This window comes from Ovis canadensis, chromosome 2 (assembly GCF_042477335.2).
Source record: "Ovis canadensis isolate MfBH-ARS-UI-01 breed Bighorn chromosome 2, ARS-UI_OviCan_v2, whole genome shotgun sequence".
Lineage (NCBI taxonomy): Eukaryota > Metazoa > Chordata > Mammalia > Artiodactyla > Bovidae > Ovis > Ovis canadensis.
In genome coordinates this window covers 51578065-51596022 of record NC_091246.1, presented here as the reverse complement: position 1 = coordinate 51596022, position 17958 = coordinate 51578065, and the positions used below count along the sequence as shown (strand labels likewise).

Here is a 17958-nt window from a genome sequence, read left to right as displayed (position 1 = left end):
CCTGTAGGCTTCAGCAGCTGTGGCACACGGGCTCAGTATTGCAGCTTCTGAGCTCTAGAACACAGGTTCAGTAGTTGTGGTGTGTGGGCTAGTAGCCCCATGGCAAGTGGGATCCTCCGAGATCAGGGACTGAACCTGTGTCTCCTGCACTGGCAGGCAAATTCTTTACCACTGAGCCACCGAGGAGGCCCTACTTGGGCATTTTTAAGAATTTCAATTTGATTTATCTGTAGATTTTTTTTGAGTATAGTTTTGTATATATTTCAGTTGTTGATAATGTATTAATATTAAACTATTCATACCCAATATGTCAGCAAATTTGGAAAACTCAGCAGTGGCCACAGGACTGGAAAAAGTCAGTGTTCATTCCAATCCCAAAGAAAGGCAATGCCAAAGAATGTTCAAACTACCGCACAATTGCACTCATCTCACATGCTAGTAAAGTAATGCTTAAAATTCTCCAAGCCAGGCTTCAGCAATGTGTGAACCGTGAACTTCCAGATGTTCAAGCTGGTTTTAGACAAGGCAGAGGAACCAGAGATCAAATTGCCAACATCTGCTGGATCATGGAAAAAGCAAGAGAGTTCCAGAAAAACATCTCTTTCTGCTTTATCGACTATGTCAAAGCCTTTGACTGTGTGGATCACAATAAACAGTTGAAAATTCTTCAAGAGATGGGAATATCAGACCACCCGACCTGCCTCTTGAGAAATCTGTAGGCAGGTCAGGAAAGCAACAGTTAGAACTGGACATGGAACAACAGACTGGTTCCAAATATGAAAAGGAGTACGTCAAGGCTGTATATTGTCACCCTGCTTATTTAACTTACATGAAGAGTACATCATGAGAAACGCTGGGCTGGAAGAAGCACAAGCTGGAATCAAGATTACTGGGAGAAATATCAGTAACCTCAGATATGCAGATGACACCATCCTTATGGCAGAAACTGAAGAAGAACTAAAGAGCCTCTTGATGAAAGTTAAAGAGGAGAGTGAGAATGTTGGCTTATAATTTACCATTCAAAAAACAAAGATCATGGCATCTGGTCCCATCACTTCATGGCAAGTAGATGGGGAAATAGGAAACAGTGGCTCACTTTATTTTTGGGGGCTCCAAAATCACTGCAGATAGTGATTGCAGCCATGAAATTCAAAGACACTTACTCCTTGGAAGGAAAGTTATGACCAACCTAGATAGCATATTAAAAAGCAGAGACATTACTTTGGCAACAAAGGTCTGTCTAGCCAAGGCTATGGTTTTTCCAGTAGTCATGTATGGATGTGAGAGTTGGACTGTGAAGAAAGCTGAGTGCCAAAGAATTGATGCTTTTGAACTGTGGTGCTGGAGAAGACTCTTGAGAGTCCCTTGGACTGCAAGGAGATCCAACCAGTCCATCCTAAAGGAGATCAGTCCTGGGTGTTCATTGGAAGGACTGATGTTGAAGCTGAAACTCCAATACTTTGGCCACCTGATGTGAAGAACTGACTCATTTGAAAAGATCCTGATGCTGGGAAAGATTGAGGGCAGGAGGAGAAGCAGATGAGAGAATGAGATGATTGGATGGCATCACCAACTCAATGGACATGATTTTGGGTAAACTCTGGGAGTTGGTGATGGGCAGGGAAGCCTGGCATGCTGTGGTTCATGTGGTCGCAAAGAGTTGGACATGACTGAGCGACTGAATTGAACTGAACTGATACATACCCAACTTGTCACAATCTATTGGTATTGACATTTTACCACTTCAAGTAACATGTGCCTTTAGGTCCCTTTGTTTAACCTCTCTCCCAATATGTGAAAGTTGTTCATTTGTGTCTGATTCTGTGTGACTCCAGGCCAGAATATTGAAGTGGGTGGCTGTTCCCTTCTCTAGGGGATCTTCCCAGCCCTGGGATTGATCCCAAGTCTCCCACATTGCAGGCGGATTCTTTACTAGCTGAGCCACCAGGGAAGCCTCCTCTTCCAATATAATTGTCTTAAATATTACCTCTATATATACTGAAGACATCTGGCAATATTACATTTTTTGCTCCCACCAAATATAAGTCTAAAAACTTGAGGAAATAACAATCTATTATATTAACTAATATTTTTACCTTTTCTGTTATTCTTTCTTCGTTGCTGATATTCCTAGTTTTCTTCTTTTATCATTTCCTTTCTGTTTGAAGAATTTCCTAGAGTCATTCTCTTAGGTGGATCTATTGTTCACGAGTTATATTGGTTTTTCATCTTAGTTTTTCACCTTCATTCCCGAAGGATTTTTGTTTTAACTGAATACAGAATTCTGAGTTGACAGCTGTTTTCATTCAGTACTTGAAAAACATTGCACCACTTCCTTCTAGTCTTCATGATTTCAAATGAGAATTCTGTTATCATTTGAATTGGTATTCCTCTCTAAGTCATTTCTCTCCACTATCAAGACTCTTTATTTTGTCTTCAGTTTTTAGAAGTATAATTACAATGCCTGATAATTATTGAAATGTTAGGACTTAAGTCTGTCTGTGGATTTCTTTAAGTTTCTTTGAGCGTATCCCTTCTGGAGTTTGTGCAGCTTCTTTAATCTAAGCTTAAGTCTTTTGCCAATTTGGGGAATTCTCAGAGATTGTTTCTTTAACTATTTTTTTAGTCCCTCCCTCCCTTTCTCTCTCTCTTCTCTCCTGGGATTATGATGATATGAATTTTAGTTTAACTTTGTTCTTTTATTTTCTCCCAAGGCTGTTTCATTCTGTTGTTCAGCTTGGTTAAATTCTATTAATCTGCCCCAAGACCACTGAATTTTATCCTCTGTTATCCCTGCTTTGCTATGGAGCCTATCCAGTGAGTTTCCCCCTCCTTTTATTTTCCAGTTATATATTATTTAGTTATTTTTTAACAACAGCTATTTCTTTGCTGATAGTTTCTAAAGTTTCACTCGTTTCAATAGAATTCAGAAGTGCTTGTTTAAGAATTTTTACGATGGCTGCTTTAAAATCATTGTCAGATAATTCCAAAATCTGTAGTTTCTCCATTTTGGCATCTGTTGATTGTCTTTTTCTCATTCAAGGTGAAATTTTTCTGATTTTGGTGTGATGCATGATTTTTAAAAATTGTACTTTGGACGTTTTAGGTATCCTGTTCTAGATGCTGCATCTTATTTGCATCTTCTGTTTCAGCAAGCTAACACTGTGCTAGTGGGGAAAGGGAACACTGCCTCATTACCCATGGGCAGGGCTGGAAGTCCAAGTTCCCCACTTAGCCTCTACGGACCAGAGGTGGGAGAATAGGAGTGTTGTGTGTCATTTTTTTCTGGGGTGTTTGTCTGAAATGGGTTGGTGTTATCACAAAAGCTTCTTCTTCTTCTGTTTTTTTAAATATTTATATATTTGGCTGTGCCAGGTCTTAGTTGTGGCATGGAGGATCTTCGAAGCAGTATGTGGGATCCTTTAGCTGTGACACATGGGGTCTAGTTTCCTGACCAGGGATCGAACCTGGGCACCCCTGCGTTGGGAGGACAGAGCCGTAGCCGCTGGACCACTGGGGAAGTTCCAAGGCTTCTGTCTTGTTAGGCTGCTCTTTCCCATTCCTTTGACAATGAAGATCAGACTTTCCTTGAGGCTCTTTTTGTCTGTCCCTACTGGCATTTCTTAGCTGTGGGCATCTCTAATACTCAGTCTGGGATGTATAGGAGGCAAAAAGAAAATCTAGGGAATTCATTGTCATGTTGTTCGTTGAGTCCTCAGGTCCCTGCTTTCTCTGTCTGCTTTCAGGTCTGCTTTCTCTGTCATTCAGAGTTTTCTTATGTTTGTTTTATACGTTAGTGGTTAAGGAGGAACAGGAAGAAATGTATCATCTCCATCTTGTCCAGAACTGGAATTCCTAGGTGTATAATTTAAATTACTACTGTGTACCATTTAATGAGTCTTTTCTACCTGAAAATTCCATTTTCTGAAATTATAAATTATAAAATTCTCCTATCACTTCTTTGGCTGTTGCATTGTTCTTTTCTTATTTTTGCTCTATTTAGTACTCTTGTTATTTGCATGGCTCCTAGATACTTCGTCCACTTTTTTTTTAATATTTCCCTTACATTTCCATTTCTTTGTATTTTGGGATTGCTTCTATGGGATTGTTCTCTCTTTTAATCTTTCAGACCATTAAATCAATTTTCAGTGGTGTTCATTCTATTCTTTGCTTCCACAATTGAAATGTTCAAATTTGAATTTTCTTTTACATCCCCAAACCATTTTTACTCATTCTTATCACTCCTCCCCCGATCTCTACTTAAATCCTCTTAAAAATCTTATTTTCAAAGCTTATTTTGTCTTATTTTAAATCTGTCTGAATATGAGTCCTCTCTTTTAGTTATCTACCTTGGTCTTTCTCCTGTAAGTGATTGAGCCCCCTAACTCAGGTCTGTGGACTGGTACCTCCTGTCAGATCAGCAATGACATTAGATTAGAAATAAAGTGCACAATAAATGTAATGTGCTTGAAGCATCCCCAAACCTCCCCTATTCCTGGTCCATGGAAAAACTGTCTTCCACAAAATCAATCCCTGGTTCCAAAAAGGTTGAGGACTGCTGCCTTAACTGATCTCTGATCTGCCCTGGCTACTCATACTGGCTCCTGGGCAGGTCAGGCTCTTGTGGCCTCTTGGGTAGCAATAGCTGAACAATTATGAAAAGGAAGAAAGATTGCTATTTCTCCAGTGACCTGGTGGTGAACAAGGCTGGTTGGCTGGCCCACCAGGCTGGGTGATATGGGAGAGGTTCCTGGAATCTTTAGACACTCCCAGTATGAACAGGGAAGGATTAGGTTTCTGTTAATGTGTAAGTTGTTTGCCACACAGGGTACCTGGTTGAGAGAATATTAGGAGCTAAAAATCCACTTGTTGAGCTGTTTACCCTGGTGTGGAGCTACATCTGCCTGAAAGAAGGAAACATTACTTCCTCATATGCACAAAAGCGTCTGGAGGTGATGCCTTTTTGTAACCCACATGAAGATGCTGTATAAGCTAGTAGTGGCCCTGGGAGGGGTAGTTTGACCTACTTGTGACATTCCCCTCTAGGGAAGCAAGCCCCAATATAATTCACTCAGTGCTCTGTGCAGGAAGTGGGCAAAGACAGTTCTTTCTCACTACTAAGGGGTCCCATTCAGTTGGGCCCAGGTGGGTAGCTTTAGAATTGGAAGCCTTTGCTGCAGGTGTGCTAGTGAAGCAAGTACTTCCCAAGCTCCTGGGCCTTGGTCCTTCCTGCAGTTTTAAAAAGTGTGGCAGAGGCACCATCCTTCTCCAGTCCTGCACTGGCTCAGTCTCCTAAGGATGTGTGAGGTTTGCTTTAGGCCCCAGATCTAGGCCCTAACATCCTACCCTCTATTCAACATATGTCTCACAGTTTGAGTCACTTCTACAGAGAGCTGGTCAAGAGAGAGTGTCAGCTGTAGGCTGCAAGCTCCCATCTTTAGAGAATTCCCTTGGATAGTCATCCTAAAATTATTTAGGAAATTTTCCCAAATTGCAATTCTATTGCAGTCATCTCCCTGTCCCACCCCAACCCCGGATAGAGCTATATTACCTAGAAAAATCTGAACTCAAATCCCATTTACTAGGTCTGTGACCTCATACACATCATTTGACTTCTTTAAGTTTGTCTTAGTTTCTTTGTCTGTAAAAAGAGGGTCATAATGTTTGTCTTCCATAATTCAAGGAGCTATTGAAAGAATAAAATGAGATGACTGCTCTGTCTAATGCTTTATTAAACTGTAAAGTACAATGAAAAGGTAAAGGAGATGAAGAAAGGGGTGATGGTGACATCCATCCCTGGGGCCCTGGGAAGCAGGGCAGTGGTGTGAAGCCACAGTCTCCCAGTAGAATCAGAGCAGGATCAAGCCTGTGGGAATTGCAGGAGACAGGACTGGCAAGACCAGAGTAGGGCCACCCCAGGCACTGGCCACAACCTCAAGGACATGCCTTCTTCTTAGGAGCTGACCTTCCAAAAGCTGAAGCAGCAGAGGAAAAGAAAATTTTTAAAAGATTAAAAAGGAAAGAGTAAGGATGCTAAAACCACTCATATATTTTCAAAGCTGTCCCTCAGAACACTGAAAGATTTATCATCTAAAGAATGAGATTAAAAACATCTGACAGGAGATATAAAGATCTTGAATATATAGTTTTTAATTGTGATAACCATTCCCTATGCAAATATCCCATCCTTTTTCTCTGTTTCCAACCAAGTCATTAAGTCTATCAAATTACAACAGATTAGAATACCAGTTTTATCAAGAAGCAGAAAATATAATTAGGAACAAAAAAATAAATTTAAGCAGGCAAGCCTTATATGAGAGCTGTTTTCCACACTCCCTGACCCTTCCCCAAGAAGGGAAAATAGATCATCTTTGGGAGAATGACTATGATAGGTGATCATGTAAGGTTTGGAAAGTACTGGGAGACTGATCTCTCTTTGCTAACACACAATGGATGTTCCAGCCTAACTTTCTATTCTTGATATTTTACAATGAACTGGACGATTCATTTTTAAGACGTAAGCAGTGAATGTCTGCCTCTGTGTCCTAGAATTTTGGAAGCAAGAACATGTTGTTTTATGCCATTGTTTTTCTCTGTAGGGCAAGAATTTACTTGTCCTCAAGAGGTAATATAATCCACATGAAAAGCACCCGGTTTCTTCTGCAGACAACAGCAGAACCTCTCTTTCAACTTAATAATATTTAACTTCCTTAAACTCAAAGGATCATTTGGTTTAGGGCTCAAGAGACATTGTTTGTCACAAGGTATCATTCCCTCCTTTTACAGGAGAGCCTAAAGAGGTAGTGTGACTTTCCTGTAGCCACATGGCAAGTTTAAGTACAGAACTAGGTTCCAGACCTACAGGGCACAGCTTTTCTATAAGCAGCTGACCACAAATGCTGGTATGGATGTTCCTAATGGTCCTGCTGCAGTATTCCAACTGTCCATGAGCCTTGGCTCAGCAAAATCTCAGTGACACTATCTTCATTATAGTTCACTGTTAACTAGAGCTTGAATATTAAAAACATGTTACCAGTTTATGTAGTGTAATAATACTGTCTTAACCAAACCATTCCATTACCTAACCAGTCTGGATTTATGTTTGAATCACTACACTTCAAAGGCATGAATTGCTAGGAGGGCACTCAACAATGCTGAATGAATGACCACTTAGAGGCTCATTAAGGAACTACGTCATTTTAGATCTAAAAGAGACCTTGCAGGTTCCTATGTCTACTCCTCCTTTCTTCTGCAGCCTGAAGAGTTGAGGGCATTTGAGCAAGTGGCAAAACAGAGCTAGAACTTCCCCCTTTTTTCCTATTTCCCAGACTAGCTTTCTTTTCTCCACCTGTACTGCTTTTCATTAATTTGATACAAAGACATTAAAATAGCCAGTTTACTTGTCTGGTATATAAAAGTAGTGTTTCTAACATCTCATTTTAAAACGCTACTCCATACAAAATGACAGGGTCAGGTTGTTTTTTTTCTTAATCCTGTGGAATTTGATCATTCTGATGAAGAGCAGAAACTCATCCTATATCACTGCAGACAGTAAAGCTGAAACTTGAAGCAGTAAACAATTCTATTTTGGGAACAAGAGATATAAAGTCAGGAAGAGTTAGGCATTCTAAGAAGGAAACTGTATAGGAAAGCTTACTATTAAGTCAGCTCTCCAAAGTACCTGAATGCAAAAGAGATTAATTCAGATAAGGGGAAGGTATGGGCTCTTAACAGATGACAAACGGCACATTCATGCCACAAAGAAAGCAAACTTTTAGCTGAAATGGTACTTATGGGAAGTAAATTCAAACCTCAGATGCTTTAGTCAGGAAGTCTCATTAGGATGCTACATAGCTTCTTATTATGGGTTATTACATAGTGTCACTAAAAAAAGAAGAGACATCTGAGAGGGACAAGACATGACCAAATAGCAATCTGAGAAAGTTCAGTCTTGCCCTGAAAGTGACAGTGAAAGTCGCTCAGTGGTTTCCAACTCTTGCAACCCCATGGACTATACTCCAGGCCAGAATACTGGAGTGGGTAGCCTTTCCCTTCTCCAGGGGATCTTCCCAACCCAGGGATCAAACCTAAGTCTCCTGCATTGCAGGCAGATTCTTTACCCACTGAGCTATCAGGGAAGACTTGCCTTGCCATAGCTTGCTCTATAATAATATTGGATTATTAAATGTTATCCTCTCACCAAAAATGACCTCAGAATGACAAAAACAGAGATTAAACAGAGCTATCATTATTGAAATGACAGCTGTTAGGGTAAAACTCTTCTGAGAATCTAATATATATTTTATTCACTGATTTATTCATTGATTCAACAAATATCTATGGAGTTCTAGGAAGACAAACACTTCCCTGGTGGCTCAGTTGGTAAAGAATCCACCTGCAATGCAGGTGACCTGGGTTCAATCCCTGGGTTGGGAAGATCCCCTGGAGAAGGGAATGGCAACCCACTCCAATATCCTTGCCTGGAGAATCTCGTGGACAGAGGAGCCTGGGGGGCTACAGTCCACGAAGTCACAGAGTCAGACACAACTGAGCAACTAAATCACCACCAACCACCATCAGGAAAACAAAAAGAAGAGAGTGTCTTTTTCTAGGAGGTCTCAAGAAGACAGACATGTAAATAAACCACTGTGGTGAGGTATGCCTGGTATTTTATCTGAAGAATAAACCAAGCACTTTTTGTTGTTCATTCAGCAAGTGTGTTCAACTCCTCACAACCCCATAGGCTGAAGCATGCCAGCTTTCCCTGTCCCTCACCATCTCCCAGGGTTTGCCCAAGTTCATGTCCATTGAATTGGTGATGCCATCCAGCCATCTCATCCTCTTTCACCCTCTTCTCCTTTTGCCCTCAATCTTCCCCAGCATCAGGGTCTTTTCCAATGAGTCAGCTGTTTGCATCAGGTGGCCAAAGCTCATTTAGCTTCAGCATCAGTCCTTCCAAGAAGTATGATTTCCTTTAGGATTGACTGGTTTGATCTCTTTGCAGTCCAAGGGACTCTCAAAAGTCTTCTCCAACACCAAAATGTTGCTTTTGTTCAAAAGCATCAATTCTTTGACACTCAGCTTTCTTTATGGTCCAGCTCTCACATCTGTACATGACTACTGGAAAGACCATAACCTTGACTATACAGACCTTTGTTGGCAAAGTGATGTCTTTGCTCTTTAACACACCGTCTAGGTTTGTCATAGCTTTTCTGCCAAGGAGCAAACCAAGCACAGCCCAGGCACAAACAAGGGACTGGGGGGACCTCAGAGAAAAGAAGATATTTTTGACCAGGATTTGAAAGAGGAAGAAAGTTTGGAGGGCTGTGGTAAACCCAGGGAAGTAGGGAAGCCTCCCCAGTGAGGCAGTAGCTTATGCAAAGTATTTTGCAGTATGGGATGTAGAATCCTGGGTGAATCCCAGTGCAGCTACTTTAAAGCTGTAGAATCGTAGGTAAGTGATGTTCCTTCTTGGAACCTCCGTTTCCTTCACTGTAAAAGGAGCATAGTAATCCTCACTGTGTATCTTGATTAGAAGCATGACTAACAGTGCTAGCTACTGTTTCATCTCTAATTAGTCTTTTTAAAACATGCCTAGGTTGCAGGTATTCTTATTAAGTTCCCCTCTGCAGAGAAAGAAACCTAGAACCGAGAGCTTATGGAATTTTCCCAACATGCCACAGGATAACACGTGACTTCTTTGGGATTTGATCTCAGGCGGTTTGGCTTGAGACTGTCGGTTTTAGCCCTGGGTTCTATGCCTTTTATTACATGAGATATTGTATGTAAAGCACTCAACCCAGTGTCTGACATAGAGTAATAAATTAATAATTATAGCTGTTTTTACTGTTGTTAAATATGATGTCCCTAGGAACATGAGGTCTTTGGTGTGCAGGTATGGGGTGAGGTGAGGATGGGGCTGCAGCAGTAATGGGTTGGATCGCTGGGGACATCATGCCATGCTAAGGAGTTAGAGCTTTATCACCAGGCCAAGAAGGAAAAATGGCGGTATCTTCAGCAGGAGAGTGACATCAGATTTATGGTTTAGAAAGATCACTGGCAGCATGTGGCAGCACTTGGTGAAGCTGTGCTTCACTAAGAAATGATGAAAGTGAAAGTGAAGTAGCTCAGTCATGTCTGACTCTTTTTGCGACCCCGTGGACTGTAGCCCACCAGACTCCTCCATCCATGGGATTCTCCAGGCAAGAATACTGGAGTGGGTTGCCATTTCCTTCTCCAGGGGATGGCAGCAAGATGAAGAGACAATGTGTATGAGAGATGTTATGGAGACAGAGTTAACTGGACTTAGTGACCAGTAGGATATGAGGGCCAGGAAGATGGAAGAGTCTAGAATGTTCCTTTGGTTTCTGGCTTAAGCCCCACTACCAGTTGAGATATGGAAGCAATGCAGTAGGGGAAAGATGTGAATTTGGTTTTGGCTCTGTTGAGACTTGGGGACCTGAGGGCCATTTAGGAGTTGCAGCAGCCAGTGGTGTCTCTAGGTTTGGAGCACAAAAGATCTCAGTTGAAGAACAGAATTGCAGTGGATGGAACTTCTCAGTGAAGGTGAAGAGAGAATAGGGACCAAGAGGGGACACAAGCAACCTTGGTATTTAAGCAACAGGCAGACGAGGAAGGCTGAAGGGGGATGAGGGATCAGAATGGCAGTGGGAACCCAGGGTTCAAAGGCGAAATTGTTTATAGAGATATACATAAAGTACCTGAAGATGCAGACACTTCTGGTATGGGCAGCTAGGACATTGAGTGGAACAGGACAAAATTTCATGGGCAAAATTTGTACTCACTGGACAAGAAGTTTGAGTTTTTATTTTTCTTCTTGACAAGTGACCTCTTCTTCCTTTAATCTACATTAGGGAGAGTAATTTGGTTATTTTTATCTCTAACACATAATGTTAAAGCTTAAACTCTAGAGATAATTGTAGATTCACACTCAGTTATAAGTAATAATATGGAGGGGTACAAAGTTAACTTTTTAGCCGCTGACTTTATTTCCACCATGGCTTCAGAATTTTCCATTTTTGTCCACTTTCCCTAGTGGTGCCGATGGTGGGGGAAGAACTCTGTACATTCTAACTAGTGTGGAGATGGGCCAGTGAAGGGCTAACTTCACTCTGGGCTCTAAGAGAAAAGGGAGCTTGGGGTGGAGGTACCTAGGACACATTTTAAAGATGGAGCCTCTCAGGATAGAGTTTTTGGATAGAAGCGTGGATTTGGGAATGAACCAGGAGAGGGGGTCGGTGCTGAAAGGCCTTTCTTCATTGAGGCCAGGTGGGCTCCAGGTCTAGCTACTGCAATGCTACTGGGTGTTTTTGGGTGTGTGTGTGGTGGGGGTGAAGGACACACTTTCAAATTTATATTTGTGCTCCATTCCACCACCAAAATGATCTAACATGCCAACTCGATGCCCCTTCTAACTTGGCAACCTAACACGCCCCTTCTAATATGCCCCTTCCCTACTCAAAACTGCCAGCACGGTCCCTGCTGACTGCTGCTTCAGCCCTGGGCTCCTGCCCCTCCCCACTGGGCTCTCTCTAACTCTAGGGTCTTTGTTTCTATGGTCTATGTCTGGAAGGCTCACTCCATACTGGTACCCTTCACTAGCAACCCCCTTGACCTTTCAGGTTTCTTTTTGGAGGGCATCTTCTCCAGGAGGTGATCTTTCTTCAGCCAGTGCAGGCTGCCATGCCCCATTGGCCCCCCGAGGATCACACTATGGTTACAGGAACTGCACTGTATTAGCAGTCTGCCAGGCAGTACATTCTGTGAGAGTAGGAACTGTGTTTTATTCGAGGCTGAATCTCTGGTGTCTAACACAGTTCAGGGACCCAGTAGGTGTTGAGTAGATACTCCCGCAAGAAAGAGTTCTGGGTATCCATCCTGCAAATGGGTAGGATGCATAGAGAAGCGGTAGGACTGGAGCCAGTGGAGTGGGTGGGTGGCCAGGGAGTTAGAAGAGGGCTGAATGCAGAGTCCTGAGGGCACCCCAACATTTTAGGGCTTTGGGTTTTGAGGAGCCCTCAAGAAGACTAGGAAGGAGTGGCTAGAGAGATCAGAGGAACCAGCATCCCAGAGACCGAGGAGTTTGCAGAGGCAGGGGAGGTGGTCCATAGTGCCAAGCGTGGACCCACCCCTTCTACCTCCCCTCAGCCCTAGGGCGTGTGTGTGTGTGTGTGTGTGTGTGTGTGACGCGCGCGCGCGCGTGTCTGTGGTGGTGGTGTGGGGGACAGTCGGGATCATCTGTGCCCCTAGAGTCCCGTGTAGCTGGAGCTCTCTTCAAAAGGCCTTAGAGCAAGAGAGCCTGGGGAAGGGAGGAGTGAGAAGGGAATCGTGACTCTTCTGGGTTCTAGTTCTGGCTGCACCGCCGCCGGTCCGGGTGAGCCTGGGCGCTCCTTTCTCTCCCGGCCTCAGTCTCCCAGTGGGTACCCGGTGGACGCTGCGCGCCCAGGCAGGAGCTGGCCAAGGCCGGCGGAGGCAGGGCCCGGGTGGGAGCGGGACCGCCCACTGCGGCGGGCCGGGACCTCCGGGGCCCGCGGAGGCGGCGCGCAGGGCTCCTCCCCCGGGGCGGGGGTCGCGGCTCCGGCAGCTGGCAGCCCCGCAGCTGCAGCCTCAGCACCTGCCGCGGCCAGACGGCGCGGGCGGGCGCGGCCCGGCCGTGCTCCCCCACCTCCGGCTGCAGCCGCGGCGCGGGAGGCGGAGCCCGAGCCGATCCCGAGCCGAGCCGCTGGCCGAGCCTTGCCCGCGTCCGTGCCGCCGCCGGGCGGGGCCGCCCCTAGCCGAGAGCGTCAGCCCGCCAGGTCCGCGTCCGCGCGGGCGGCGCTTCCTTGCAGGTAAGGGCGAGGTCCCGGCGCCGCAAAGTTTTGGGGGGGGACTGCTGGTCCCTACGCCCCGGGCCTGCGCCTCCGGGAGCTACAGACTGCCTGCCCCCGCGGCTTCCTCCGCGCTGCCCTCCGCCGTGCGCTCTGCTTGCACTACCGGACCCTGGTGACCCGCGCCCGCCTCCAGTCCTAGAGCCCCCATTCCAGGCGAGGGGCGCGCGTCCCGGTCTCGCTCAGGGCCTGCGGTGGTTAAATCTTTACACAGTATCAATGTATTGCTTAAGTTTTCGAGATCTGCATAGCATAGTGCAAAAGAGCGGCAAACCGGGCGACCTGGGTTCAAGTGCGCCCACGGCCAGCGGCCAACTTTCTGAGTGACCTCAGACCAACTCGCCCTACCCCGTCTCTACGGCCACACCTGGACCGGGAGGGGTTCGCCAGGGGCGATCACCTGAAGCGTCCTGCTTTATTTCCACTTTGTGAGTCGCGGGGCACCCCTGAGTGTCTCAGCTCCACAGCTCCTTGGGGGTGTAGAGAAATGTTGGGACCTTACAGAAGTCAGTCTCAGGGGTCAAGTTGCTAACCTGCAGCAGCTCTGGCTGAGCTTTAAGGAGGAATGTTGAGTCAGCCTTTGGAAATAGCGATGCTCCCTGGGTGGGGAGTCGGGGCCCTGGCTCCTGGTGGCTGCTCTGCCATCCACTGACTATGTGACCTTGGGCAAGTACCCACTACCAGTTTTGCCACCTATAAAAAGGTGGGGGCGGGTGTTGAGTGCACTAGCTGATCGTTGAGATCCTTCGGCTATAAACCTGGTGAAGTGTAATCTCCTGGTCTCTGTATTTGGGGAGGGGCTATTTCACCAGGAATCCACGCAGCACTTGCAAATAGGTGTTTAGAAAATAAGGGAGACATTGGCAGTTTGTTTCGAGTCCTGAAATGCACATGGTAAGGATTGGTGAATGCTCACCTTTCCCCCTTCAGAGCTTTGGACCATCATAAAATATTTAAAGGCATAATGATTTGTTTTCAAAGTGGCTTATAGATCAGGAAGCATTTCTGTTTGTGAGTCGGTTATTTTAGTAAAAACCTCAAATAGTTGTGCGGGGGAAAAAATAATTCACTGATCTAAGGGTCCTAACATAGAGGCCAGCATCTCCTAGTTTCTTGTCTAAAGCCACAGACTGAGATGTTTTCCAATCAAGACAATTTAAAATCACTTATAGACCAGATATCCTTTGGTGGATGTTCAACATAGCTGTGATTGGAGAGGCCAACAGTTAGGCAAGTGCATATTTTCTAGGACAAGTGAATTCTGGTGCATCCACGGCAGAACAAACTCAAGGTGGTTAACAGTGACATCCTAGCAGTTGAATTTTGTCCTTTGCCCAGTCTCTTACCAACACCTCCCACCCCCCATCTCCTGCTTGTGCTGCAATTAGTGACTCCCCAGTGTGTGGGTGAAATCCATTACTATGAAAGGATTCTTATGGAAGTGATTTTATTATTTGATTTCCTTCCTAGACTTCCCAGTTTTAAGTTTCAAGCTTTATGAAATCAGAGGACTAATGAGAGTGTGTTTTGGGACTGGAGCAGGAAAATGGCAGAATTGTGGCACATAAATCATAAATTTGCCTTTCCTGAACAATACTCTGTAATTGGAGCTAATTTGTTCAGAGCCTTCGATCTCTCAGATACCTTCCAGTGCCACCAGTCTTTCCCCTCTTCATTTTTCAGTGGTTCAGCAAGAACTTTCTCAACTCATTCAGGAGGAAACAAAGAGGTAAAATACAGATGGGCTCTACCCTCAAGGAGCTCAGATTTTAGTGAGAAACAAAGAGAAATACCACAGGGCATTCTAGGAGCTAACCCCTGGGACCTCTGGGAATGCCATGGGGAGTGAATTCTAACTGGGGAGACTGAGGACATGTGCACCATGGAAAGTGGAAGGAAGAAGAGGATTCAACAGGTGATGAAAAGTGGAAAGACCACTTTAGATCACAGAACTAGAATCAGCAAAGGCACACAGGTAGGAAAGCACAGGGCCCAGGTGAAGAACAGCAAGTCTGGTGGAAGCACAAGAGAGGACAGAATGCCTCAGAGCAGAGGACAGTGGAAGGTGATTCAGAAGGCACTGACCCTGGGCTGGAATCCACACTGGTTTGGGGATGTTGGACCTCTGAGCCTCACTTTTCTCCTTTGTCAAAGGGGAATAATAATAATTCCAGACTCACAGGGTTAAATGAGGTTTTGTGTGTAAAAGTATCTAACAGAGTGTTTGCGTACAATGAGTGTTTGATAAGTTGCTGCTGCTGCTGCTGCTGCTAACTCGTTTCAGTCATGTCCGACTGTGCGACCCCATAGACGGCAGCCCACCAGGCTCCGCCGTCCCTGGGATTCTCCAGGCAAGAACACTGGAGTGGGGTTGCCATTTCCTTCTCCAATGCATGAAAGTGGAAAGTGAAAGTGAAGTCACTCAGCCATGTCTGACTCTTCGTGACCCCATGGACTGCAGCCCACCAGGCTCCTCCGTCTGTGGGATTTTCCAGGCAAGAGTACTGGAGTGGGGTGCCATTGCCTTCTCCGGTTTGATAAGTTAGTCCCTTTTAATAGCAGATTCATAGGCAAGTTCCTTAAATGTTGAAGTATGTAATTAGTACTTTTGTTTTAGCAATCTGTACTGTGTTAGAGGGCTTCCCTAATAGCTCAGTTGGTAAAGAATCCGCCTGCAATGCAGGAGACCTGGGTTTGTTCTGTGGGTTGGGAAGATCCCTTGGAGAAGGGAAAAGCTACCCACTCCAGTACTCTGGCATGGAGAATTCCGTGAACTGTATAGTTCATGGGGTTGCAAAGAGTTGGACACGACTGAGTGACTTTCACTTTCACTTTTCTTTGTGTTAGAACCTCTCCACCAAGAGGGAGTTCCTATGACAGTGTGATTTATATTCAAGATGCCTCTTGATTCAAGGTGTGGGGGCTTTTTGTTCTTTGGAGGTTGCTCAGACCATAACTAACATCAACAGCAGCCAGTGACCTGCAAGTACTGTTCAGTAGTGGAAGGCTACAGAGGGATAAATTGGAAGATGGAATCTCTGCCTCCCACAAGTTTATCATTAGTGCTCAAGGAGCCAGGTTTGGGGGACTTGACCATCAGACACAGTTATAAATAGATCAGTCTTGTCCATATATACTGGGAACTGGGTGCCTGCTCTCATCTGCCTAGTGTAGGGAGGGGCATTTGTAGTAGCCAAGGAAGAAGAAGAGGACAGAGGGGTAAAGGATAGCATTGCAATACCTGGGTAGCACCATGTAGCATCCAAAACACTATCCTTCATTTGCTCATTTAACAGTTATTCATAGAACACCTACTCTGTGCCAGAGAATTATTCTAGGTGCCTCAGGAATACACTGGAACAAAAGGCAAGATCCCTGCATTCCTGGAGTATATATTCTAGTTGGACAAACATAATAAACAAACAATACATAAATAAGATAATTGCAGGTGGTGCTAAGGGCTGGGAAGGAAATAAGCAGGGTAATGTGAGGGAAGGTGGGTAGAGTGCTCCATTTGAGGGTGGGCAGGCAAGGCCTGTCTGAGCCATGGAGAGGCAGCGAGAGAGGGAGCCAGTCTTGCCTGAAACTGAGAGAGGCAGCCCAGCTCTGGAAGAGGTCGGGTAACTGTGTAGAAGTATGCAGACCCTGGGGCCACACCGCCTGGAGTCCTGGCCCCCCGACAACTAAATATATTCCACGGTCAGGTTATATAGTCTTCTGGGTTTCTTCATCTATAAACTGGGGGTAATAATCCTACTTGATAGGGTTGCTTTGAGGATTACATGTGTTGCTATATTAGAATAGAGCCAGGGATGTAGCAAGCTTCCAGGCAGAGGGAACAGCAGATGCAAAGGCCTGGAGGTCTGAAGGAGCTTGGTGGGTTCTAGGCCTAGATGGGCTGTCTGGACAGATGTCATCCTCACCGTTATTAAGGAGACTCTGGAGCAGGTTGTCTGCCCCTTGAATGCAAAACTATGTTTTCGGAGTTTTGGAAAGAGGAGCATCCAGCCAACCACCCTCTCACCTTCAGGACTGGGCCCCGGGGGTGTGGTGAGCTGCTGCTACTGCTTTGGGATGTTTCACTGTACACTCAGTTCTGCAGATAAGGTGGGAGCTGGTCTGAGAGAACTGGCCACAGTGAACTACAGAGGCTGGAGCCCTCGGGCATCCACGAGTCAGTCTGCTTTGGTGGACACAGTTCAAGTTCATTAAAGTTGTTGACAGTTCACTTCCAAAAAAAAAAACCAACCTAGTCTCTGCATCCCTTCCCTGTCGGCTCCTCCTTTCCTCTCTGTCCCTCCTTCACTTCTCCTTTCCCTTATCTCCTCTCTCGCGCTGCAACTCTGAAGAGTAGTGCCCGTGGAGGTAACCCAGGGCACCCCCATAGATGTGCCCAGGGGAAGCTTGATTGGGGCTGAGCCCATGGTGGCACCAAAGCTAGCCTTGCCTGCCTGCTGTGGGCTCCCCGACGGCCAGCATTCCCCTCCCCCTCCAAGCTGGGGGCCACACAGCAGGGGAGAATGGTCATCTGGGACCTACCTGTTCCCTTGATTCCTTCGTCCTTAAATCTAACCACTCATCAAGTCCTGTCATTTTTACTTCTAAAGTCTCTCTCAGACATGTCCTCCTCCTTCCACTCTCTGAGTGTCAGGCTTGTTTCTTCTAACATGTGGTCCAGAGGCCTTCAGTGGTCCCTTGTATATGGAGAATGAAGTCCAGGGACCTCAGCCTGGCAGACACGATGGGCTGTCTTCATCCTGCCTCTCCTTCTTCACCCTGTCCTCCATGCATAATCCACCACCCCGCCCTCATCCCGCCCAGGGCTAGAGCTTTACTCATCCATCCATGTGGCCCCTCTGCCTAGCATTCACCTCAGCCCTTGTGGTCTTGCCTTTGCCTGAAGGCCCAGCTCAAATCTGATTTGTCCTGGGAATTATCTTCCTTATCCTCTTGTCCTAGGGAGGATCTTCATCTTCACCTGACCTCCCACCTCTGCAGTTAGTACCTCTTATGAAGCAGCATCACTGTCAACCTTGAAAGATTCTGTGTGTGGCCACTTGTGTATTTGGCC

The 17958-nt window shown here is 45.6% G+C and overlaps 1 protein-coding gene across 1 annotated transcript in view; it reads left to right on the top strand.

Moving 5' to 3' along the window:
* Positions 1–12550: 12550 nt before the first annotated feature.
* The window catches only part of FRMPD1 (FERM and PDZ domain containing 1), a 107592-nt gene continuing 102184 nt past the window's right edge, over positions 12551–17958 (top strand). The window contains exon 1 of the mRNA XM_069576139.1: positions 12551–12848. The gene's annotated coding sequence lies outside the window, so the exon portion shown is untranslated. The remainder of the gene's footprint in view (positions 12849–17958) is intronic.